We start from the raw sequence: 24210 nt of genomic DNA on the forward strand, positions 1-24210 counted from the left end.
GCACAACTTACTGAGTTGGCTTTGCCCAATTACCCTGATATTGGCCAAGTGGAAACTTGTTTCCTGATGAATAGAATTTTTCAGAGATTACAAAAGTTGTTTCAGGTGTGACATATCCTAGACTTTATGCACACACCGCTCCTGGTTTGTTAGCCTCTCATAGAATATATTAACTTTAATTACTAGTATGTATGTATGTGTGTGTGTATATATGTGTGTGTATGTATATATATATATATCTATGTACACTTTTTTTTTTTTTTTTAAAGTACACTCTATGCCCACTGTGGGGCTTGAACTCGCAACCCTGAGATCAGGAGTTGCATGCTCTAGCTACTGAGTCAGCTAGGCACCCTGCTGTTATGTAATTGTTATGAGTAATATTACCACTACAATTTAAGTTTAGCAATTGCAGACAAAAAGAAAGTTCTACTTTTTAAAATTTTTACAAAATGTTTTTATTTATTTTTGAGAGAGACAGAAACAGAATGTGAGTGGGTTAGGGGCAGAGAGAGAGGGAGACACAGAATCCGAAGCAGGCTCCATGTTCTGTCAGCACAGAGCCCGACGCGGGGCTCGAACTCATGAGCTGTGAGATCATGACCTGAGCTGAACTTGGACACTCAATCTACTGAGCCACCCAGGCGCCCCAAGAAAGTTCTATTTTAATTGTTAATAATTGAAAATAGTTGAGGTAGACAAAATCTAATTTTGTGCAAATTGGTGTTTCCTACTGTATCAATTATTTCTTTTCTTTTTTTAAGTTTTATTTGTTTGAGAGAGACAGAGACACTGAGAGTGGGGGAGGGGCAGAGAGAGGGAGAGAGAGAATCCCAAGCAGGCTCAGTGCCACCACACATAGCCTGGGGTGGTGCTCAAACTCTTGGAACCATGAGATCATGACCTGAGCTGAAACCAAGAGTCAGACATTTAATCAACTGAGCCACATAGGTGCCTCTCAGTTATTTCTTTCTAAAATAACCCTGTCCTACATCCTGTGGATCTATCCTTCATTTAGCAAATACTTACTGGGTGTCTGCTGTGTACTAAACTATGATAGAGGTTGGATGGAGTGGTAGATGAAAGGTAAGGAGGCCTTGCCCTTAAAGAATTTATAGTCTTGAGTTGGAGTCACAGGGGAAGTATAAGGTACTATGGGATTATGTAACTGGGTAAGGCTTGGGATCTGTCCTGGGGGGAGCAGGCAGGAAGGCCACACTGAGGAGTTAACATTTAAGTGAGACCTAAAGGATGAGAAAGACGGTCTAGTAGGGGTAATAAATTTTCCTGGCAGAAGGTGCAAATGCCCTCAGGCAGGGTGAGAGAGAGAGAGAGAGAGAGAGAGAGAGAGAGAGAGAGACTTCTGAAAAACAACCTTTTAAAAACCTGAGAGAAATCCACAATGGCTGGAAAGTAGAGAAGCAGGTGATGAAGCAGAATTAGGCAGGGGCTAGGTCCTGAAGAGGCTTAGTAGGCTGTCTACTGGACTTTTTGAGCTTGTCCTAAGTCTCCTGGGAAGCTATTGAAGGTATGATATGAAATGAAATGCTCCTCACACCCAAAACAAAAACCAAGAGTTTTAGTTCAATGGAACCTTGATAATTTACCAAAAAGGCCATAATCTGTGCAAGGTAAAATATTCTTCCCTTATTTCAGTAAAATTTTTGCAGTTGCTTCTTTGATTGTCATCTGCGATACTCTTTTCATTGTTTTTGTAGAAATTACCTTTAATTTTTTAAAAGCTCCTTATATCCTTCACCATTCTGTTAACCTTATATAGGGATGTCATTTCTATTTATAACTGAGTTAAATTTTTTTCTGATAGTGTTAGCTCTCTTCCATATTTAAACTTAAAATTCCTCATTGCCCTCTTCCCCTTAATCTGCTCAAGGTATTTAATGTTTTAATGAAATGATTCATTAAATATGAGCATTAAATTTGCTTTATTGTTTAAAATTTTTTTTTAACATTTATTTATTATTGAGAGAGAGAGACAGAGCAGGAGCAGGGGAGGGGCAGAGAGAGAGGGAGACACAGAATCTGAAGCAGCCTCTAGGCTCTGAGCTGTCCGCACAGAGCTTGAAGCAGGGCTCAAACCCACGAACTGTGAGATCATGACCTGAGCTGAAGTCAGATGCTTAACAGACTGAGCCACCCAGGCGCCTCTATTCTGTCTTTTTTTTTTTTTTAAATACAATGTCTTAGGTTTAGTTTAATATTTCTCAGCATTTATGCTATTTCATATTTTATGAAATCTCATTTGGATACCTGTAATGTTTTTAGAGAATTTTATTACTATTGTGTAAGAGTATGAATATTTGGGAGCACCTGGGTGGCTCTGTCAGTTATGTGTGCTACTCTTGATTTCAGTTCAAGTCATGATTGTGAGATTGAGCCCTGCATTGGGCTCTGCGCTGACTGCTCGCATCCTGCTTGGGATTCTCTCTCTGCCCCTCCCCTGCTCACTCATGCTCCCTCTCTCTCTTTCCCTCTCTCTCTCAAAATAAATAAACATTAAAAAGGAAAAAAATAGGATTCTTTGGTCTAAGTACCATTTTTCAAATCTGGTTCACATACTGTGACCTTATCTTTTATATTAAACTGGTCTTTGTTGAGCTTCTTATGTTCAAGTGAGCTTATGTGTATAAAAGTGCTACAAAGGTTTTATTTTACATATGTTGATTTCTTTCTCCTACAGTTGGGTGTCCTTACATGCTCACTTCTTTTTTGGAAATCGTCAGCCATGCTAAATATTTACTTGCCTTTATGATTAAATAATGAGCACTTATTTAGGTTTTCCTTGGTGTAAAGTTGTTAGTTTGTGCCTGTATAGAATGCTGTTGTGCACTTTCACCATCCATATATACAAAGAATAGCCACAGCATCACTTCCTTCTTCAAGTATTTCCTTTGAAATTTATTTTGATATAGCCTCTAAATAGCTCACTTTGGCCCTGAGTTCTTAGGCTTTTCTGAACCATTCTGTACCTGCTCTGTGTTTTTTTTCCTTGTTGCTTTAATCACTTTTTTTCTTTTCCTGGTGCTGGTAACGTGAAGTTTGCAGTGGTTTTTGCATTACTTTCTTTGCTTCCTGTTCAGCCCAGGACATTTATTTTAGAGTTGCCTCATTTTAGATTTTAGAGTTTGGAAGTGATGTTTTTATGCTACTGGTTTCTCTACCATTCAAAGTGATTGTTCTTGATTTGGAATTGTGCTTTTGAGTCTGTCGTCCTGCCCACGGTTGGTAAAGTAAGGCCGTATTTGTTTTCGGTTGACTTTAAGATAGGGTGATGATTTGGGTATCTTGGTGTCAGCATCATGGTAGGTGATGGAGATACAAAGCCAGGCTGTGGTGTTGTGCTCTTAAGGAGTTTGTAATCCAGTAGAAGAGGCAGAAAGCCACCAGTAAAGTGCAGGATGATATGCATGTTCAGATGGAAATACAGGGTGCTGGTACTCTAGGCCAGAAGAGGTGCCCTTAGCGCAGACTTATGGGGACTGGGAAAGGCAGTGATTCTTGAGTGTGAAGAGTCTTAAAGGAGGCCCAGAATGTCAAGTGAAGGGAAGGGGTTTTCCCCTTAGACATGGGTCTAAGAACGAGCATATAAAATTGGGAAAATAGCAAGAAGTAACATGGATTTATTTATTGCATGCTTTGTTTTGATGCATTTACTTCATCTACATCCCAGGCTCTTGATTTTCTTTATAGCCATCTTTTGACTTTTCAGTTTTACATAGGAAAATACTATGTTTTATATATAGGAAATACTGAAACCAGGGATTTAAATAGGAATGGACCTTTGGTAAAATGGATAAGCAGATGGTATCCGTTTTCTACTGTAAGCTCCTACAGGCATGGTGTTGAGTTTTTTTTTTTTTTTTAAGAGAGAGAGAGAGTGAGCACGTGAGCAGGGGAGAGGGGCAGAGGGAGAGAAAGAGAGAAAGAAGAGAGAAGAGAGAGAGAGAGAGAATGAATCTTATGCAGCCCCCATAGTCAGCTCAGAGCCTGTCGCGGGGCCTGATCCCATGACCGTGGCTTCACACACCTCCAGATTATTGCTCATGTCTCTCAGATTGGGAGACTGATTTTATTTATTTATTTTTTTGAAGTTATCTCTATGCCCAACATGGAGCTTGAACTCACCACCCTGAGACCCCAAGATCAAGACTGGCATTCTCTACTGACTAAGCCAGCCAGGCACCCTGGGAGGCTGGTTTTAAATGTATTCCCATAGCAGGGTGCCTGGGTGGCTCAGTGGCTTAAGAGTCTGATTTTGGCTCAGGTCATGATCTCACAGTTGGTGAGTTTGAGTCCTGCGTCGGGCTTTCTGCTGGCGGAGAGCCTGCTTCAGATCCTGCGTCACCCTCTCTGCCTCTCCCCCACTTGCACGTGTGCTTGCTGTCTCTCCCAAAAATAAATAAAAACATAAAAACAAACAAATAAATAAATAAATGTGTTCCCATAGGGAGATAAAAATATGTGCCTTACAGAAAGGCCCTCTAGGGATGCAATGACTTCATCAAGGAATTCACTATACACTATTAGCTGGTTAATTAGATGAAGAGTTTTGTTTTTGTTTTTATTTTTTAGTTTTTTAAACATAACTTTAAAAAACAAGTTGATTTATTTCCGAGTAATCTGTACACCCATGTGGGGCTCGAACTCCTGACTCTGAGATCAAGAGTCACATGTTCTTCTGACTGAGCCATCCAGGTGCTCTTGTTTTTGTTTTTAAAGCATGCTGTCATAGACTTTTAAATACCGTCTCTGTCTACATTTTGGTAATTTCTTGTAATCTGGGTCCCACCTGCTCAGAAAACTCACATCCCCAGTCTGTTTTACAGGTAGGATACGGGCTTCTGACCTAGGTTTGAACAGTCATTTTAGACAGAGTGAGACTTGTATATGGAAGTGAGCCTTGTGAGGTGGCCATCATGTGTAGTTGAATTGATGGTCTAGTGATCATATTGACAGAGATGTTTTGATTTTTTTAAAAAGTTTTATTTATTTAATCTCTACACCCAAAATGAGTCCCAAACTCACAACCCCAAGGTCAAGAATAGCCATACTCTTCCTACTCACCTAACTAGGTATCCCTGATTTTTTTTTTTTTTTTTTTTTAAAGTAGTGGCAATTGCAGAGCTTATGGAATTCAGTCTCAAGTGATTTTGGTGCTGAGTAGTGGCAATAGATTTTTTTTGAGGGGAGGGTATTTATCTTCTGATATTTTCTGATCATGTGGGATTTGTGGTTAGATGTCTTATATTAATTTTGGAATATTTTCAGCCATTATCTCTTTAAATATTTCTTCTCTCCCATTCTCCTATTTCTGTGATTCCGTTTATCAATATGTTAGAAACTTTGATATTTTCCCCCAGCTCTTGAATGTTTTTGTTTGGTTTTTCACTCTGTTTTCTCTCAGTGTTTTGGTTGGGGTAATTTCTGCTAAGTTTCAAGTTCATGGATTCTTTGCTTGGCTGAGTTGAGTCTAGTGAAGAGCCTGTTGAAGGAACAACTCTTCATTTCTTTTAACTGTGTTTTTCATTTTTAGCACTTTTGTTTGCTTCTTACAGTTTCCATGTCTGGTCTGAATTACCCCTGATTTTGCATGTTGTTCTCTTTTAGGTTAGAGCTGTAAACATGTTACCCATAATATTTTAAATTTCGTTGTGGATATTTCCAAAATGTAATTCTGTATGTAGATCTGATATGTTCTTTGTCTTTTCTGAGTGTTGTTTTTTCTTTGCCTTTTCTTACGCCTTGTGATTTGTTTTCCTTGTTGCAAGCCTGATTTATTTTGTATAACAGTAAAGACTGAGGTACATAACTTTTATGTCTGTAAATGGGCATATCTTTCCTGTGCTAGGCCTTTGGTGTAGGGATTTGAGTTAGTCTAGTTAGGATTTGGGCTGGGTTTGAGTTTGCTTGTTGCTATGGTTACCCTTAGTGTACCTCAGGCTTCAGATTCTTGGTAGAGACAGTTTATGATTAGGGTGGGAGTTGGTTTATTTTGAGTTTCAGGTGTTCCTTTTGAACTGTGGTTTAGGGAGGGTCTCCTTATATGCCCTGTTCTTCTCCTGTCCCTCTGCCAGTAGTATTCTTACGTTTACTAGAAGTTGGTCACTGGAAGTTGGTTAGCTTGGAGGTGGGGAGTGATGGTGGGGTGTCATCTTTTGTTCTGGTTAAACCTCAGGTTTAGGCTTGCATCAGTGTCCCACAGTCTTGCCCCACCCTTAGCTATTGTGGTGGGCTCAGTGTGGAATCCTGCCCCTCTGCTAGGAGTAGGGTGCCCACCCCTTTCCCCAGCTGCAGTGAGTTTTTACCGATGGCGTAAGGGTAGAAGCACTTATTTGCCTTGGTGAGGGATTTTCTTCCTTCGTGGAGATAGGGAGAGAAGGATCTGGGTGTTTTCTTGGTTCTGAGGCACAGCTGCATTTCCCTTCCCCCAGGTCTGCATCACAATGGGTGTCCTCAGTGCCCTTTACTCTCTGTGAGTGCCTGGTGGGGTTGGTGGAGGAAGATCCTGCTGAAGGTTGGGGTCTCCCCAATTTCTGTGACCCCCTCAGTGATTTCACACTGTCCCTTCAGCTAAGCCACATCGGGTTTTTATCAACTTGCCAATTATTCTAGCTGCGCTCCTCTTATCAGTGTCCAGTTGCAGTCTACCCCAGGTGAGCACAAGGTTGTCTCCTTTCTCCTTGCAGGTACTGTCTCCCGAGATTTTGAGCCAGTTGGTTGTTCTCCGATGGGTTTAAAAAAAGTTATGAATTTGAAATTAGTCCAGGTATTTTTCATTGTAGGGGTGGGCAGCTGTATTCCTTCCAGCTTTCTTATTCTGGTGTGAAAGACAAGTTTGGTTACCCTTAAAATTTTAACATGCACATTTAACTAAGTCTAAACTTAATTATTATCCCTAACCTCCTGAATAAGGCAAAGATTTTAGAATGGCTTACCTTTTAACCCCCATCCCCTCTTCCATGTTAGTTATTTATACCTTAGTTTTGCTTAAGTCACCTTAAGCCTATATAAAAATAGTGTATGTTTACTCATCAACATGTTTTCCAAATTTCTTTCTTTTACCATTCTTCACCCCATTTCTTCATTGTGGGCTCAGTTTCCTTTTTCAAAAAGAATGTTTTGTGTAGTTCTTTCACTAAAAGCCTGTTAGTAATAGACTTGATCTTTGTATTTCTGAAAATCTTGACTTCACTTTTTCTCTTGAATGACTGTTGAGCTGGGTACAGAATTTATGTTGATAGTTATTTTCCCTCAGCACTTTGATGTTATTATCTTGTGTTTTGACAAGTCTTGTTAATGAGAAATCTTTAGTCAGTTCAGGTATAATTTCTTTGTATGTAGGTAATTATCTTTTCCCTTGGGATACCTGTAAGATTTTGCTCTTTGTTTTTGATCTGCCATTTTTTTGTGATCTTTCTACCTGTGGATTTGTTTTTATTCTGCTTTTATTTGGCATACTCCATCAGTCTGAAGACTCCTGATGCCTTCAGTTATTAAAAAAAAAAAACTTAGACTTTAGCTTTTAAATTTTTGCTTCCCATTTTCCATTTCTAGAACTATTTAGATAATGTGTTGTATCTTTTCATTGTATCCTCCCTGTTGCTTAAATTTGCTTTAGTGTTTTCCTTTTTTAAATTTCTGGGTGATTTCCTGACACCCATCTTGCAATTGACTAATTTCTCTTTACCTGTGTCTAGTCATTTGGTTAAACCATTACTTGAGAATTTTCATTAAAAACACTTGGCTATTTTTTTTAAATATAAAAATTACTGTGTTTGTACAAGTCTACTTTTAGGTTTTCATAAGGGCATTTTCTTGTTATTTCTTTGAACATTTGAAAATATAATTATGTTTGTCTCCTTTGGATTGTTGTAGTTCTTGAGGAGTGAGATCTCTGATTTGTTTGCCCACTCTCCCTCTAAGTTTTGCTTGTCAGAGTTTGCTACATTTGACACTTTGGGAATTATTTGCTTGTTCCTGGCTTGTGGGATGCTTCTTTTGAGTGGTTTTGCATTTGTCTCTGATGGGACTCTTTGGGGTCACTGTTCCAGGAGAGTTTTCCAACTATTCTGAGACAGATTTCTGAAATCCAGAGAGTGGTGTGAACTGGACTCCCTGTCTGTGGTGGAGCAAAGACTTGGGTTTTCCCTTTTGCTTTGGTCATTCCTACAACACACAGCCCTAGGCTTCTGTGTGTAAGTTTTCTTTTTGCTTTCTTTAAAAAAGGTAAAAAAAAATATTTATTTTTGAGAGTGAAAGGAGGAGTGCATGCATGCCTGCGTGGGGAAAGGGCAGAGAAAGAGGGGGACAGAAGATCTGAAGCAGGTTCTGTGCTGACAGCAGAGACCCCGATGCAGGGCTCAAACTCATGAACTGTGAGATGATGACCTGAGCCGAAGTTGGACTCTTAACTGAGCCACCCAGGCGCCCCTCTTTTTTTCTTATACATCCAAGGATAGCCCTTGGTATCTCTTGACTTTATGCTGGTGGTTCACTTCCAGCTTCTTTCCCATGCACAGACTTTAGGGATAACCTCTGGTTTCCTGGTCCCGATTAATCATTTGAATTTGTAGCCATTGGTTTAGACAGCAGGAGTGAGCAGGTCTTTGTCTTGTGACAAGGAAGAGAAAGGTCTTTGTCCTATGTTAAGGAAGAATCTCATTTAATAAGCCCTTGTTTATGCAGCCACTCCTTTCTATTCTGGTCTCCCTGTTGGTCAGGAAATAGTTCGTCCAGGTAAGAACTAGGAAGTAATTGCAACCACAGGCATCCTCTAAGTTGAATAGATTATTCACCAGAAGTGCATTTATACATTGGTTGTGTAGAACAGTTCATATTCTCTGATAGGAACTATGCATGTTATTTTAAAAAATGGGTTAGTTTCCCAGGTAACCCTTAGGAGTCTGTTCTTTTCATGATGTAGTTGAAATTCACATAGACATGTGAGCTCTTTGGGATTGTAGTCAGTATGTAGTAGGTGATTTTTAAAAAAATTTTTTTTTTTCAAAGTTTATTCATTTTTGGGACAGAGAGAGAGACAGAACATGAACGGGGGAGGGGCAGAGAGAGAGGGAGACACAGAATCGGAAACAGGCTCCAGGCTCTGAGCCATCAGCCCAGAGCCCGACGCGGGGCTCGAACTCACGGACCGCGAGATCGTGACCTGGCTGAAGTCGGACGCTTAACCGACTGCGCCACCCAGGCGCCCCATGTAGTAGGTGATTTTTGTGGGGAGGTGCATTTTAACATTCTCAGTGAGAGAGGGGAGTCTGGTAGTTACCAACCTGATTTGGTCTTCTCTGGTTGTGACCTGCCAGCTACCAGTGCCTGTTAATTGTTACAAATTCTGACCACTGGGGGCTCCTGGGTGGCTCAGTTGGTGAGGCGTTCAAATTCTGCTCAGGTTGTGATTGCGTCATGATCTCATGGTTCATGAGTTCGAGCCCCACATCGGGCTTTCTGCTGTCAGCATGGAGCCCCACTTCAGGTCCTCTGTCTACCTCTCTCTGCTGCTCCCCTGCCTATGTGCATGCACATGCTCTTTCTCTCAAAAATAAATGAACATTAAAAAAAAAAAGTCTGGCCACTGTTCTCAAACTTGCCATCAAATCATCTCCTTTCCTACTCAGCACACAACCTTGCCTCTGCTCCACTGAGAATATTGAGAGCCCTTTGGCAGGTTTTCTGCAGCTTCTGGCTCCATCTACAAATTTCTCAGTCCCTCTCTCTCCAGAGCTGTTGTTTTCCTCCTGTCTCAGAAGATGAGGTGCTTCTGTTCTTCCAGGCCAGTCCCTTGCCTGGTGCCCTCTGCTTCAGTGCTGCTGCTTTAGCAGTGTTTTTCCATCAGTTATTCCCCCTCTTCCTCCTCATCCTGTATCCCTGTAGCTCTCAACCATGGGCCTTTTTGCTCCACAGGGGACATTTTGCAATGCCTGAAGACATTTTTGGTTGTCACAACTTGGGGTGGGGGTGATGGTATGTATGCTCCTAGCATCTGGTGGGCGGAGGCCAGGGATGCTGCTAAACATCTTACAGTGCACGGCACAGCCTCCTCCCCGCCCCCCCCCCCCGCCCCCTCAGCAAAGAAATTATCTGTTCTAAAATGTTGTTGGTAGTGCTGAAGTTGAGTAACCTTGTTACATCCTTAGTCTCGCTTTTTGACTTCTTTGTTTTACTCTGATCTTATTCCTAAGGTTCTTGTCTTCGAAAACCCTCCCTAAACTGCTTAGGTCCCCTCCCCATTCCTATCTACCTAATCTTCTCCCCTTCTCCAGACTTCTGAGAGGGTGGTCTGTATGTAGTCTATCCATTTCTCATTCACTTCTCAAACTTCAGCTCTTGCTCTGTGACTTCCCACTCTCACGCTGTTTAAACTGTTTTTGCTGAGATCACCTGTGATCTCTTGTGTGCTCCATTTAGTAGATTCATTCAGTTCCAATTTTCCTTGACATTTCTGTTGCACCTGACACCGTTAATCACTATCTCCTTGAAGCAGTGTGTTCCCTTGGTGTCTGTGTTCTCCATGTCCTACTCTTACATTTCTTTGTCTACAAGCTCTGTTGGCTTGTCCCAGTCCAGTTACTCCTTATATACTGTTGTTACCTGGGTTTGACTTCTTGGCCAAGTGTAATCATAGGTCATTATCTCAATTACATCCAGAGTTTCACTTTGACTTATATGCAGGTGTTTTTCTAAATTCCTCCCCCATTTTTCCCTACAAGCTTCAGACTCCTTCTTAATGACCTTCTGGAAATCTACACCTCAGCATTCTTACAGGTACCTTGTACTGAGCATGTTTAATGTGAAGTACAGCATTCTTTCCTTGAACTTGTCCTCCTTAATTGAAGAAAAAAATCTCTTACTGGTTCCATCGTCCACTTAGTCTCCTAAGGTGGTTAGCTGGGTCTTGTCAGACTCTGGATACATTATCTAGAGTTGCTAATATGATACAAAATGTGATTATGATCATATCACTGATCTGCTTGAAAGCCTGCAACTGTGCTCTCTTGCTGACAGAAGGAGAAAGGATAGACTCAGTTCCCTTATATGGCTTGTCAGGTTCTCTTTGGTATGTTCTCTGCCTACCTACCTCTCCAGCCTCACATCCTTTCCCTGTCAGCCTCAAACACTATGCTCTGACAGGGAGAGCTCTCCATAAAATTCTGTTTCAAATGTGCTGTGTTTGCTTGTGCTCTCTCCTTTGTCTGGAACGCAGTGGTTTTCTGTAGAGTTGCTACCTCTGTGGATGGTGGGACTCCCTATTCCTCATGGAAGCTACAGTTAATTGGCACCTTTCTCCACTTCACTGGCCTCAATGTTATTGAATATTCTTTGTCTGAACTATGATTTTGGAGGTCCAGGACTGGGTAAATGGTGGCATTAGTCTCGCAGAAAGAGGACAGGGAATGGGTACGGGTAGTTTTTACAGCTTTTCAATTATGTGATTACTATTAAGCCATTTCTTTTCTTAGTCCCTGCTACCTGTAGTTTTATTATCTTTCAAGGATTCTTCTGGAAAAATGTATCTCTTGGAGGAGATATCTTTTATTGTCCTACACGAAGATGTGGGTGTTTCAGCTCTATTGGGCTTTGCCACCCATTCAAAAAAAATTTTTTAGGGGCGCCTGGGTGGCGCAGTCGGTTAAGCGTCCGACTTCAGCCAGGTCACCATCTCGCGGTCCATGAGTTTGAGCCCCGCGTCGGGCTCTGGGCTGATGGCTCAGAGCCTGGAGCCTGTTTCCGATTCTGTGTCTCCCTCTCTCTCTGCCCCTCCCCCGTTCATGCTCTGTCTCTCTCTGTCCCAAAAATAAACGTTGAAAAAAAAAAATTAAAAAAAAAATTTTTTTTTAAAGTAGGCTCCACACGCAGTGTGGGGCTTGAACTCACTATCCTGAGATTAAGAATGGCATGCTTTGCAACTGAGTCAGCCAGGTGCCCTTGCCACCTGTAAAATCTTAACCTGCTGCCTTGTAGCTCCTTAGAATTCCTCACTGATTTGCCTGCTGGGGGTACTTCCTGCATTCCCAGGGCCAGGGCTGCTCTGGGGTTTTGTTTTGTCCCCCCCCTCCCCCTTATTTAAGTGGATTTTAGTGTAGAAGGAAAGGTAAACATGTATTCGGTCAGCCATTTTGCAGCAGAACTTCACTACTCTGTACCTCATGTGGTTTCTCCTTTTTTTCCTCTATTGTAGACATCATGGTAAAGAATCTCTTTTATTATTAAATTTTATTTATTTGCAAAGAATGTCTTTTATTTTTGAAAAAAATTTTAAGTTTATTTATTTTGACAGAGAGAGTGAGAGTAAGTGGGGGAGGAGCAGAGAGAGAGGGAGGGGGAGAGAGAATCCTAAGCAGGGTCTTCATTGTTAGCGTGGAGCCCGTCGTGGGGCCCGAACTCACTGACTGTAAGATCATGACCTGAGCCGAAATCAAGAGTTAGACGCTTAACTGACTGAGCCATCCAGGGGCCCCAAGAATGTCTTTTAAAGTGAATCCTTGCATGTATCTTTGATCATGTTCTTAGGACACTAGTTGTAGATATCCCTTGAGAATCACTGGGGGTGGTGATAGATAACACTGACGAGATTGTGCCATACCTGTGAAGGTTGTGAAGCAAACACTGCTGAGTCACCTAAAGGAAAGGTTGCCAGTTAAAAATGTTTACTATTTTGGCCAACGTGATCAAATGGTTTCTCCTTATTGTTTATCGTTGGATTAAAAAAAAATACTTCTAAGATTGAACATTTACAAAATTTATTTATTGGCCATTTGTACTTTGTACATTTTCTTTTCGTGTTAAAGGCTTTAAAAAATTCTTTGTAGGGTTGACTCATTTCTTTGCTTTTAACATGAAATAAGCAAACACTACCAAATGTAAGATCCACTGCTCTTTCTTTCTTTAAAATGTTTATTTATTTGGGGTGCTTGGGTGGCTCAGTTGGTTAAACAACTTCGGCTCAGGTCACGATCTCACATCTCATGAGTTTGGCCCCGGTGTCGGGCTCTGTGCTGACAGCTCAGAGCCTGTAGCCTGCTTTAGATTCTGTGTTTCCCTCTCTGCTCCTGCTCTGCTCATGTACTCTCGCTCTCTCTCTCAAAAATGAATAAACATTAAAATAATAATAAAAAAAACCCTTTATTTATTTTGGGAGAGATGTGAGCTGGGAAGGGGCAGAAAGAGAGGGAGAAAGAATCCCAACTCTGTTGTCAGCACAGAGCCTGATGGTGGAGCTTGATCTCAGGCAACTGTGAGACCATGACCTGAGTCAGATACTTAACTGACTGAGCCACTCAGGTGCTGCTTACAATGTGGTTTTGACCAGATATCCTTTTTCTATCTCATTTCAGATGTATGAACTTCTGGGTTGTGAATTAATTAATTGGGTTGTTGTGATATCCAGTCAGTGAAATGGTAAACATGAAAGCACTTTGCAAATTATATAATATCATCATCAGCATTATTTATAATAATCCTTAAGTGTTTTTAACCAAATTTTGTTGGAATGTGCTCTCTTCTGTTGGCTCACACAACTGTAACCCCATACGTTTCCCCAGACCTAGTTCAGATCCACTTTCCTATGTAAAACATAACCTCTCCAGTCTAAAACAAGCACACTTTTCTTTGAACATTTATAGCCATTGTGACTTGTATGGTTTATTTGGTAATCATGAACCTGCATCGTCTAATCTTGCCTGTTGTCTTTTTTTTTAAGAATTTTTATTTTTAAGTAATCTTTACACCCAACATGGGCTCAAACTGACAACGCCGAGATCAAGAGTTGCATGCTCTCCTGACTGAGCCAGCCAGTTGCCACCAGTGTCCTCTGTCTTGTATGAACCGTACTCCTAGGCCATTCTATCTGTGTAGTGGGTCCAGTTTTGATTTCTTGAAAGTGGAGCAGTAATTTAGACAACTTATGAAACAGTCTAGTGCAGAATTTTAGATTTTAATAGCTTTTTCCTTTCTTTTTAAAACATTATCTAACTCATACCCAATTTGACATTTTTTTTTTTTTTCAAAGTAAACTCTGCCCCCAATGTGGGGCTCTAACTCCTGGCCCTGAAATCAAGCCAACCAGGTGCCCTGACAGTCACTTTTTTTTTTTTTGAGTTTATTTATTTATTTTGAGACAGAGCGAGTGAGAGCGCACATGTGCAAGTGGGGTCTGGGCAGAGGGAGAGGATGAGAGAGAATCCTCAGCAGGCTCCATGCCCAACAAGGAGCCCAGTGTGGGGCTCGATCTCATGATAGTGAGATCATGACCTGAGCTGAAATCAAGAGTCAGGCGCTTGACTGACTGAGCCACCCAGGTGCCCCAGTCACATTTAAAAAAAATTTTTTTTAATGTTTATTTTATTTTTGAGACAGAGAGATAGAGCATGAGTGGGGGAGGGGCAGAGAGAGAGACACACAAACTGAAGCAGGCTCCAGGCTCTGAGCTGTCAGCACAGAGCCCGATGTGGGGCTCGAACTCGCAAGGCTCAAACTCATGAACTGCGAGATCATGACCTGAGCTGAAGTCAGATGCTTAACCAACTGAGCCACCTAGGCGCCCCTCCCCCACTCACATTTTTAAAGTGACCCATCACCTTTATCACATCTTACCAAAGCATCCAACCTAATTTTCACAGCAACTGCAACTTTCTTTTAATTGGTTTATATATTAGTTAGTTGAAAACCATGCAATGGCTATTAGAAGAGGAGTTGATGTCGTTTTGGGGAAGAAATGCAACTGACTTTTGAATGCTAAGCATGCAGCAGCTCCATTTCAGGGAGCAGAAGTGTGAAGTTGAACTAAACAGTTATTAGCCAAAAACATTGGTGCAGTTGGCATTAGCCAGTCTGTTTCACAGAAGTAATGGGGAGTTGGTAACTGTTAGGTCTGTTAAGAGAAATGCTGGAGGCCAATATGGCTTGAGCGCAACGGTGCAAATGGGCTTTTGTAATACATTTATACTTTTCAGAAAGTCCATTTTCCATGAATAACACATTTTTAAAAACAATATAACAAAGATAACTGAATTATTTAGAGTGCCTGGAGAAAATAACTCTGTACAAATAAGATTGCCATGAAACCTTTTCCCCAAATAGAGTTTTCCTTTTCTCCTGGACATAGATAGTTTCTACCTCTTCTGGGCATGTAAAACATCTTGCATATACCTTTTTTACATTTCTCACATATAGTTAATTCACCTCTTTGCCTCTTCCACAGGCTCTTCCTTTGAGGAACTTTTGCATACCATGTCTGATCCATAGTTGGTGCCCAACAAATTGAATGGAGAAGTTCTGGCCATTTAAACAGATGGTACAACCCAATCTTGCTGGGAGATACCATTTTCATTGATGTGCTATAAGAAAATAAGCCATTAGTATCTATAAATTTAGTTCAGAAAATATTTTAGTATAATTATACTCAACTGAGTATGTTATATTCCATACGTGCAATGTACTGTACTATGTCTACAAAGGCACTGAGTTTAATAATACATGGTTCTTGGGGCGCCTCAGTGGCTCAGTCAGTTAAGTGTCCAACTTTGGCTCAGGTCATGATCTGATGCTTGTGAGTTTGAGCCCCGGGTCGGGCTCTGTACTGAAGGCTTAGAGCCTGGAGCCTGCTTCACATTCTGTGTCTCCCTCTCTCTCTGCTTCTCCCCTGCTTGTGATCTGTCTCTGTTTCTCAAAAATAAATAAACATTAAAAAAATTAAAATAATACTGGTTCTTGTCTGTGGACATGTATTTTAGTAGTACCGTGGGACTATATGGAGAGGAAAGAGTAATTAGAGGCTGGAGGAATTTGTGCAGTGTTCAAGGTAGATAGTACCTGAATTGGGCTGTGAATGCTAACACGAGTTAGAGCTTTGAAGCACATATTTATTGCTTTATGGCATTTGGATGGTAGTCTGGATGTCCTTAAAACTCTTCTTGCTTTTTTTCTGTCACACGCTCCCAGTCTTCCTCCTCCTGTTTCTAGCCTTCTTCCCCTGCAGTATCTTTGCTTTATTTAACATTCTGCCTTTGGCCACTTTCCTCTTTCTGCCCTGGTGTAGTGCTTTATTGTTTTAACCCTAACCCTGAACTTCTGGAAATAATGCTTTTGTCTCTTCTGCACATTCACACCACTTCATCATTGTTCCTCTTATAGCATTTCTCCTCTCTCTCTCTCTGCACTATAGTTATATATGTACATACCCTCTACTGGACTGTAACTTCTGTGAGCAAGTTGCATCTTTGTAGTTCTAAAAGTATCTAGTATATAGTTTTTTAAGTAGTAAGTACCACATTATCTTTTAAATTTAGCTTCTTTCCCCAAACTCAGCGCCTCTTTCAGACATTCTTTTTTCTGTTCATGGTCCTAGAGTTCTGCCTTTAATTCCACATTCTGGTCAGGAAGTTCTGCTGCTTCTGTCTTCAAAATGTTATTTGTAGCCACACCATTCCTATCACTTTCATCAATGCATGCCAGTCAAAAAAAAAAAAAAAAAAAAAACAACAAACCAAATACAGAGTGCATGTTATATCTGTATAGGTGCTAGAAATACAAGTATTACAGATTAGTCCTTGCTGTAAGAATACCAGCGGGAAAGAGAGAGTTCATCTGGCACTTTTTTGAGACCGTGTTTATTGAACACTTCTTTGTGCTGGGTGCTGTTGTAGCATGAATGTATTATGGAGTCCTTTTCTACAGGCTGCTCAACTCCAGGGGGAAGAGGCCTAGAAAACAACAGCTCCTGGATATCCTCTGTTCTAATGTGCATTTTCCTCCCAGGCTTTAGCATTTCTGAAATCCAGATGAGTCTTAAGCCAGGCATGTATGGTTTAATATAGTTTTTTATTCTCCTTTCAAGAGCTTTTAAATTGATGGTGTTTACGACTAGTAGAACCTTATAGTTGAGGAACTGTACTGTATATCAATGGTAAGTATTATGATAGAAGTATGTGTGGAATTGTGCTGTCAAATATGGTAGCTTATAGCCACATGTGGGTACTTAAACTGTAATTAGACATTAAATTGATTAAATTTAAGGTTAATTAAATAAAATGAAGATTTGGTTCTTCAGTCGCACTAGCCACAATTCCAGTACCCAGTTGTTTGATTAGTGGGTCCTGTATTGGACAGTGTAGGTATAGAATATCTCCACCATTGCAGAATGTTTATGATTATAACTGTGGAGTGTGGTTCCACAGTTACACCTGGGGAGTTGTGGAGTTGGAGAAGCTTTAGGCATTTACTTGCTGGCATTGCTCTCATATGTATTTCTTCTTTCAAGGATGTCAGGGAACTTGTCTTTTCTTTGTTTTCTTCTGTGTTTCTTTGGTTTTACCTCAGGGCATAGGATAGTGAGTAGTAGGTACCCAGAAAAAAACAACTGGAGTTGTTTAACTGGAGTTGAAGAGTTTGGATAAAAGGGGAAAGCCTCTGCATTTTCCCCTACAGGAGGTAGCTTCGTTGGTTTTATTCAGTGTATCCTGGTGTCCTTTTTTAAAGGGGGATTTTGTTTTAAAGCAGAGTACTTATTTTTATTCCTCTCCACTTTATTGAGATATAATTTACAAATAAAATTGTATATAATGAAAGTGTGCCATGTGATGATATATGTATGCATTGTGACGTGATGACCGCAGTCAAGTTAATTAACACATCCGTCACTTCGCAGTTCCTTGGTTTGTTTGTTTTTTGTTTTGGTGAGCATGCTTAAGATCTCTCTCAGCAAATTTCAGGTATACAATATAGTATTATTAACCAAAGTAACCATGCTGTACACTGGACCTTCAGAGCTTATTTATCTTATAACTGAAAGTTTGTATGCTTGGGCCAACATGTTTCCATTTCCCTACCCCCTGGCAATCACTGTTCTTCTCTGTTTCTACAAACTTAACTTTTTTTTTTTTTTTTTTTTAAAGATTCCACGTATAAGTGATACCATACGGTATTGTCTTTCTCCGGCTTATTTCACTTAGTATTATGCCCACTACGTTCATCCAGATTGTTGCAAACTGCAGAATTTCCTCCTGCCCCCTTCCCTCTCTTTTATTTATTTCCTAAAAGGTTTCTTAATGTTTATTTATTTTTGAAAGACAGAGCACAAGCGGGGGAGGGGTGGAGAGCAAGGGAGACATAGAATCCAAAGCAGACTCCAGGCAGCCTGATGTGGGGCTTGAACCCACCAAGCACGAGATCATGACCTGAGTGGTTGGACACTTCAGTCTGACTGAGCCACCCAGGTGCCCCTACCCCCTCTTTTAAATAGCTGAATACTACTCCACTGTATATACACACCATTAAAGAAAAAAAATTATTCTTTAAAAAAATTTTTTTTTAATGTTTATTTATTTTTGACAGAGAGACAGAGCATGAGCGGGGGAGGGGCAGAGAGAGAGGGAGACACGGAATCGGAAGCAGGCTCCAGGCTCCAAGCTGTCAGCACAGAGCCTGATGTGGGGCTTGAACTCATACTGCGAGATCATGACCTGAGCCGAAGTCAGACGCTCAACCGACTGAGCCACCCAAGCGCCGCCCCCCCCACCAAAAAAATTATTCTTCAGAGAGAGTGAGCATGTGAGCAGGGGAGGGGCAGAGAGAGAGGAAAAGAGAGAATCCCAAGCAGGCTCTGCACTGTCAGCGTGGAGCCTGATGTGAGGCTCCAACTCATGAACCGTACCCCATTTTCTTTATCCATTCATCCACTGATAGATGTTTAGGTTGTTTCCATATCTTGGCTATTTAAGTAATGCTACAGTGAACATGGGAATGTAGATATCTCTTCAAGGTACTAATTTTGCTTCCTTTGGATATACACCCAGAAGTGAGATTACTGGATTGTATAGTAGTTCTATTTTTAATTTTTTTTTTGAGGATTTGGAGGATTTTTTTTTTAATGTTTATTTATTTTTGAGGAGAGGGAGGGACAGAGAAAGAGGGAGACAGAGGATCCAAAGCAGGCTCCGTGCTGACAGTAGACAGCCTGATGTGGGGTTCCAACTCATGCACTGTGAGATGATGACCTGAGTTTTAAGCCAGACGCTTAACCTACTGAGCCACCCAGGTGCCCCAGGATTTGGAGGATTTTTAAAAGAAATTTCATCATATTGAAATTATTATCTTACCACTTAGCAAGTGGGTTTCAGCAGGTGACCCGTTCTGTTAGAAGGCTATGGTTTGATGGGATGCACTCCAGTGAAAATTTTCAGGTTTCTAATTTTGGTATTTGCAGTACTACATGTCATTTCTCAGGGAAGATATAATTGGACATGATAGATAGAAACATTTCTGTGAACCGTTCACTCCCATGGATTTCTCAGTGAGAGTGGTTTTGCACTGATTGCTGCAAAAGTTTCCTGAATCTTTTTTTTCCATTTTATGGAAAACTCAATTTTATGGTAAAACACAATTTATCCGTTTCTTGTTAATGGATATTTAGGTGGTTTCTTGGTTTTGGCTAATGCAAATAAACTATTATGTACGTCTTTTTGTGGGCAGATGCTTTCATTTCTCTTGGGTACACACCTAGGAGGAAAATTGCTAAGCCATAGCATATGTACATAATACCAAACAACTTTCTAAAGTAGCTATACCAGTTTATGTTTCTTTCTTTTTGATGCCACACAAAAGATTAAAGTTTGTCATCTAGGTATATTTACTGTCTAAGTGTTCTATTTCCCCCAAGCCTGTGTGAGTTAAGTCATTAATCACTACATGTCATGAACCCTTGGGGTCATTTCCAAATAAATCTGAAAATAATACAAATCTTTCATATCGTTCAGATGGCCCTAAAAGAGTACAAAAACTAAGCATTCTGCCTTCCTTTGCTAACAATCTTGATTGACTTTTAAGACACATAGTTCTTTGAAGAAACTGGTTCTTGCCTTTGTAAATTGTTTTGAGTGCTGTTTCCCTGTTGCTGTCTGCTGTGGGAACTAGTGTACTTTGCATGGCATCGATAGCTACTGTTTGAGGGCCTACAGTGTGAAGTTTGTAGTTGAATAAAGAACAAGATCCTTTTGAAATGCTCTTAGTTCAATTCAGAAAGTTTCAAACTGAGTTCTTGATACTTGCAAGGTTCTGTCCTAGGCATCTCCATATCTAAAGAAAGACCCACAAGGATGCGTCTCTAAACCTCACAATCCTAGTCTAATGGATATAGGAGACACACATAATGATACAAGACCAAATATATTGTCACTAGAGTTATAAATAAAGTGCTGTGGGACCTCCATATCACAGCATATCACTTCTTAGCTTGGGTTGCAGAGAGAGGAAGGTACCATGTTTGGCTTTGTGTGTGGGGTGCAGCGTTGGTGTATGAAGTCAATCTTGAAAGGATTTCAGTTGCTGTGGTTTGCATGCCAGGGGAAGGGAATTGCTTGATGGAGTCATGGAGCAGGAAAGTTTAGAGTTCTTCTTTGGCTTACAATGGAGTAAAAACCTATTGTTTTTTATTTTATTTTGTTTTATTAAAAAAAAAATTTTAAAGACTATTAATTTTGAGAGAGAGAGACAGTGTGAGCAGGGGAGCTGCAGAGAGAGAGGGAGAGAGAATCCTAAGCAGGCTCTGCACTGCTAGCACAGAACCCGATGCGAGGCTCGAACCCACGAACTGTGAGATCATGACCTGAGCCAAAACCACCTGAGCTACCCAGCCCCCCCCCCCAATAAACCCATTGTAAGTTGAAAATATTTTAAGTAGGAAATGCATTTAATACCTAACCTACACCGAACATCATAGCTTAACTAGCCTACCTTAAATGTGCTCAAAACACTTATATTAGCCTACAGTTGGGTAAAGTCATTGAACACAAAACCTATTTTATAATAAAGTGTTGAATATCTCATTAATACTGTACTGCAAGTGGAAAACAGAATGGTTGTATCGGTTTGTGGACCCTTGTGATCACATGGCTGATTAGGAGCTGTGGCTTGCTGTAGCTGCCTAGTATTATGAGAGTATCATACCACATATTGCTAGCCCAGGAAAAGATCAAAATTCAAAGTACACTTTTTACTGAATTTGGATTGCTTTTGTAAAGTTGAAAAATCATAAGTTGAATTGTTGTCAGTTGGGGGCCATCTATAATTTATACCAAGTGGTTCTTGGAGTATGATCCCTAAACTGACAGCATTAGCATCACATTCAGGCTTACTGAACTAGAAACTCTGGGAGTTGATCCTAGAAATGTGGGTTTTAACAAACTGTCCAGGTGATTGTGATGTACTAAAATCTGCGAACCACTGGTCTACCCTTGATTGGTCAGAGAATAGTCAGTTGCCTTTTGGTTGGAGAGTAAGGTTTAAGAAAGGTAGTAGATGAGAATAAGAAGGCTGGATTATAGCAGGGACCTTGAATACTAGAGTGTGAGTGTGCAGGGGCTGGGGAATCATTTTAGTTAAGGGACATCCTGGGAGCTTACTTTAGGGAGAGTAGGCTGGCAGACTTTTATTTATTTGTTTACTTTTTAAAAATAATTTATTTATTTTTGAGACAGAGAAAGAGCATGAGCAGGGGAGGAGCAGAGATAGAGGGAGCCACAGAATTTGAAGCAGACTCCAGGCTCTGAGCTCTCAGCACACAGCCTGATGCGGGGCTTGAACTCACGAACCGTGAGATCATGACCTGAGCCAAAGTCAGATGCTTAACCAACTGAGCCACCCAGGCGCCCCTGTTTGTTTATTTTCTTTTCATGACAACTGTTATTTGATTTTTATTATCTTTTTTTGAGTATAGTTGACATACAATGTTACATTAGTATGTGTACAATTTAGTGATTTGACAAGTTTATACATTATGCTATATTCACAACAAGTTTAGCTATCATCTGTCCTGTTATGTTGCTATTACAATATCATTGACTGTGTTTCTTATGTTGTGCCTTTTATTCTTGTGACTTATTTATTCCATAACTGGAAAGCTTGTTATCTCCCTCTCTCCTTTCCCCATTTTGCTCAAGCCCTCTCCACCCCCTTCTGGCAACCATCAGTTTGTTTTCTGCAATGATAGGTCTGATTCTTCTTTTTTTTTTTAGCCTCATTTATGAGTGCTCATAATGGTATTTATCTTTCTCAGTCGGAATCATTTCACTTAGTGTAATACCCTCTAGGTCCATCTGTGTTGTCTCAAATGGCATGATATCACCATTTTTTTGTGGCTGTGTAATATTCTAGTGTTGTGTGTGTGTGTGTGTGTACACAACATTTTCCCTATCCATTTACCTATTGATGGACATATAGGTTGCTTCCATATTTTGGCTATTGTGCATAATGCTGCAATAAACGTAGTGGTGCATATCTTTTTGAATTGTTTTCATTTTCTTTGGGTAAATACCCAGTAGTAGAATTCTTGGATCATATGGTATTTCTATTTTTAATTTTTTGAGCAACCTCCATATTATTTTCCACGATGGCTGCACCAATTTGCATTCCCACCAACAGTGTACAAGGGTTCCTTTTTCTCTACATCTTTTCTAATACTTGTTATTTTTTTCTCATTTTGATTTTAGCCATTCTAACTAGTGTCAGGTGATATCTCATTGTGGTTTTGATTTGCATTTCCCTGATTAGTAATGTTGAGCATCTGTAAGCTGACACACTTTTATAGGGTGAATTAAAACTAAAAGATATTGGAGGGGCGTTTGGGTGGCTCAGTTGGTTAAGTGTGTGACTCTTGATTGCAGCTCAGTTCATGATCTCAGTTTTGTTAGTTCAAGCCCCACGTTGGGCTCTGCACTGGTGGTGTGGAGCCTGCTTGGGATTCTCTTACTCTCTCTCTCTCTCTCTCTCTCTCTCTGCTCCTTCCCTGCCTGCCCTCTTTGTCTCGCTCACAATAAATAAACTTAAAAAAAAAAAAAGATACTGGAAGCTGTGAGGTAAATTAAAGGGAGGAGTCATCTTGGGAATTGAAAGGAGACTGCTGCTGAGGAGTGATATGGCTGGGCCTTTATAGCCAGCTGGGTAAGTGTCCAGACAGAGGCAATGGTCTGAGAAGAAGCTGAGGCATTGAACCTGGTGCTAGGTGAGAGCATAGTGGTGCCTCCTGATGTAGTGTAGGCAGAAGGTGGAGATGCCACGTGGTACAGGAAGTAGGGTATGGAGGAAGATCATTTTTTCTAAAAATGGATAGCTTCTTCTCTTGATTGATACAGACCCATCACAAGAAATTTAGACACTCTAGGGAAGGTGAAGAAGAAAGCAAAATCCCCTCAAATGCCACATTAGAAGCAGTACATTTTTCTGTTTAAATATTAGAGTATCGATTTAAATTTAGTTTTGTATACATGGAATTATACAGTTTTGAAAACAAAATTCCTTAGGCAAGTTAAATTGATTTTGAACACCTGCCAATGTTTCACATATGAAAGATTATATACAGGTTAATGTATGTTTAGAAATTGATGGATTTTGTATATTGGAAACCATGTTTATAGGAGCAGCTAGTTGGTAAAGTTGGCAATTTCATTTCACATGGTCATAAAAACATCTTCTCCATATCAGGTGTTACAGAGGAAATCTATGGTGAAACAGTATGAGATGTTCTGTTTGCCAACATCAGTCTTGGAAGAAGAACCCCAACTATATTGAAGATGAAACATTATGGCACTTATTAGAATAACAAAGTTATTCTGGTGTCTTAGAAGAATCAATTAGTATTGGGCATAACATGGTCTCATACATAGGAACTCAATACCAAGTTACACAATTTTCCTTTTTTTTCATTATTACTATTTTTAAATAGTAAAGCACTTCTATTTTTTGTTGTTGTTGTTTTGTTTTGAGAGAAAGAGGGCGCAAGTGAGTGAGGGACAGAGAGAGAATCCCATAAGGATCAGGAAGAGAGAGAAGCCGGGCTCCTGAAGCAGGGCTTGTGTTTTACCCAAAGTGGGGCTCATGGTTTTACCCAAAGTGGGGCTCATGGTTTACCTGAGGTGTGGCTTGAGCTCACCCGAAGTGGGATTCGAACTCACAAACCATGAGATCATGACCTGAGCCGAAGTCAGATGCTAAACCGACTGAGCCACTCAGGCGCCCCCCAAATTCTCCTCTTAAATAGGCAGCTAAATACCAGTGAATTTCCTAAGCAACAAGTGAAGTTGTGGAATACAGTTTGCTCATTTGTTTTTGTGAAAAAAATTTTTTTCATTCACAGAATATACCATGTTCTATACCGTGATTATTTAAGATATTATAGCTCTTCTATATCAG

The 24210-nt window shown here is 40.4% G+C and overlaps 1 protein-coding gene across 4 annotated transcripts in view; it reads left to right on the forward strand.

Annotated features, from left to right (window-relative positions):
- Window positions 1-24210, forward strand: part of CDKL5 (cyclin dependent kinase like 5) — a 214930-nt gene that overhangs the window by 6991 nt on the left and 183729 nt on the right. The window lies entirely within an intron of this gene.

The sequence above is a fragment of the Prionailurus bengalensis genome, chromosome X (genome assembly GCF_016509475.1).
Source record: "Prionailurus bengalensis isolate Pbe53 chromosome X, Fcat_Pben_1.1_paternal_pri, whole genome shotgun sequence".
Taxonomy (NCBI): Eukaryota; Metazoa; Chordata; class Mammalia; order Carnivora; family Felidae; genus Prionailurus; species Prionailurus bengalensis.